This window comes from Ptiloglossa arizonensis, chromosome 11, assembly GCF_051014685.1.
Source record: "Ptiloglossa arizonensis isolate GNS036 chromosome 11, iyPtiAriz1_principal, whole genome shotgun sequence".
In the NCBI taxonomy this organism is placed as follows: domain Eukaryota; kingdom Metazoa; phylum Arthropoda; class Insecta; order Hymenoptera; family Colletidae; genus Ptiloglossa; species Ptiloglossa arizonensis.
This window is the reverse complement of record NC_135058.1, coordinates 3,691,695-3,694,844: the sequence shown is the minus strand read 5'-3', so window position 1 is coordinate 3,694,844 and position 3,150 is coordinate 3,691,695.

The window sequence follows — 3,150 nt, the reverse complement described above, 5'->3', positions numbered from 1 at the left end:
CATCGGTGTTAGCTGTTAGACGCAGGTGTTGAATTTTATACAAAAGATACGTTAATATTTACCATTGCATTTCCCTTTCACCGCATGGTGCACCAACATATGAAAATCTCGTACCGTTTCTGAACGTTCCTCAAAATTATTTCATTTTCATTCTCAATGAAAATTCACCGAGTTAACCAATCAGGGTGTCGAATCTTTCGTTACTAAAAAATGTGTAATGCCACAAGTTTCATCAGAACGAAAACTTTTTATTTTCAAGAATTTTTCTCCATCCGTTCTCTTCGGAATATTGGAAGAGCTGTTTCTTTTCCAAAAAAAAAAAAAGATTCCACGGTTCACGTGTTTAATTAGAAGTTCTATAACCGTTTAAATCCCTATTAGGAAGTTCTCTAAAACGGTTTCGATCCTTGTCAAATGCATTCACGCGGTTACGGCGTATAATTATACTTTGGTTAGACGACGTGTTATGAGTTTCGCAATAAATCGACTACTTTTCAATAAACGAGGTTAAAGTCAACCTCGATTCGAGGTTAAGTTCAATAATTAAACATCGTCAAGAGTTTTGCACGGTACTGTATCCGAGCAAATATTTCGCATCTCGAAGGCGCGTGTTCCCTTTCCTTCTCTCTACTTCCCCCCTCCCTCTCCCCCTCCTCTCTACCTCTTTAATTCATACAACCGCGGAGAACAACGCCCGTACGGTACATCTCGCGTTTCTGCATCGACTACGTCGCGACGCCCGGTAAACGTAACACGAGTGCCATCGGGGATTCACCGGTGCACAGTGACGATGGATTCTTCCTCGTAGGTAACCCGTAGGGTTACTGACATCGACCGCGCAGCCAACGTTTTCTCTCGTTCGTCGACGAGTCACGCGAGAACAAGGAAAACGGTTCTCGTCGAGTTTTTCGTTCGAGCTGCGCGGTTCTCCGTTGTCGTTCGAGAACACGTACCAACAACGACCACGACGACGACGACAACGCATCGAAATTGAGAAACGTTCGTCGATCGATACGAGCGACTCGTCGCGCTAATTAATTTGTTCGCAATCGATCGCGTTCTTCGTAACGCGACGAGAAAATCACAACGTCGATCGATGAAATTTGTCAGTAGTGAAACGCGAGGATTGCCTCTTCTTAAGGTTTCCCTTAAAGTATTATAATAATAGCTCGATCGTTTGTACACTTCGTGGTAAAAATTGAATGATCGTTAATTCTGGACACGAATATTTGAATTGCTGTAACTTTGTGAAAAAGAAGTCGTACATCGATGTACGACTGGGCTCGTTTCAAAGAGGAGAGTCTCTACTTTCTCGTCTCTGGATTGATGTACTTCTAAGACGCTTTTATACTCGAATGCGGGGTGGAAAAGTAAAGATACCGGGCGGTTCAAATTTGGCTACAGGAAGTTTCATAAATTTTGTTCGCGATTCGTTTTACCAGGAATTTGAAGGTGGAAGTAATCACCTTTGTAATTAATTGTCGAAAGTCTGTGTACGATTTTTTCTCGTCGATTTATCGCACTTCGAAGGAAAAGTGTGCCGCCGGTATTAGAATAACTCACGATCTTTATTGTTCCGGCAAAATTGCGATTCGTTCGCGAGCAACACACGGCGCCATTCCATTTTCGTCCATTGTACGCGATTTCTTGCGCAAAACGCACAGTAATCTTACACTAAACGCACACAAAACACGTACCCACGAGGCACACATCCCACCGTGCATCCCCCATGTGGTGTACCTTGCGTTATTTCAACGCCGGCGGCACACTTTTCGTTCAAAGCGCGATACATCGGTGACAAAAAATCGTTCACCGACTTTTAATGGCTCGTTGTAAAGGGGAGGCTTCCGACTTCAAATTCGTGGCAAAACGAATCGCGAGAAAAATTTATTGGACCTCGCGAAGCTAAATGGAGAAAATTTTCGGAGAAAAAAATCGTCTTCACTTTTCCGCTTCGTATCCGAGTACAAAAGCGTGTTCGAGAACATTTAGTCCAAGGATGAAAAAATAGAGGTTTCTCCCTTTAGAACGAGTCTAGCTGCGACACTGTACGATTTTTGTTCGCAAAGTTACGGCTGTTCCAAGATCGATAATATTTTGATCCGAAATTAGGGATCTTTTAATTTTGCTGCGACGTGTATTTTGAATCGAACGCGGCATAAGCTAGTGTAAAGTGTTTCGTTTTATGTTTATCACGAGTACGAATGAGATTTAATTTAAACATCGAACGATGTTCTAAAATATGATAATATTTTAAATCGATTCTCGCGATTAATCAAGCGACGTCAATTGGTTGGAAAGCTTTCCTTTTTTTTTTGTTTGTCGCGATGTAAAAATTTACTCCTTATCGCGAGTCAGTGCATCGGTTGTTGCTCGGTAATTATAAATTACAAAACATTCGATGAGCGCGACTTCGTATTTCTTTTTCGCGCGATATCGTATCAGTGGTTCTCAAACTTTTCAGCCCCCGGAATTCTTTGTACCTTTGTAAAAATTATTTTGTCAGTACCGTACAAAGTTTCTGTTTACGTAGATTCTATTTATCGACGTTTACAGTGTTAGAACTTAAGTCTTGTAAATATACAAATTTTGTATATATAAATATTATATATAGAAAATTAAGTCTTGAAATTTTGGAGATATATATTTAATAAATTCGTTTAATTTTATTTTTAGATGATTCGATAAATACGTATTAACGATTGCATTACTTGTACGATGTATAATCTTTCAAAGAAAAATCATTGTATTCTTTGTATCTTACATTAAGATATCGAGTTCTCGTGTCTTCTTCTTCTCCGTTTAATTTGTCGCGATATCTTGTTCGAGGTAATGGTTACGGTACGGATAAAATGTAGAATACATATTTTCCTTTGTAGGAGTTCAAAACATCCACAAGATGCGTTGACGGTAACGAAATATTATATTCTCCGGAGAGAAAATGAAATACCGTGCGAGCGTATTGGGTCAGACGTTACGGCCAGCCTCGACGTTGAACACATTCTACTTACGTACCGTATTCGCGAGACTGTTCTTTATTTCTCCCTGCAACATACACCTCTTATTGCACGAACACTCTTTCGTTATTTACGTTAATGTCGAATAACTTTACATTTAAGTCGATACGCAATATAAATTCAAGATATTTCA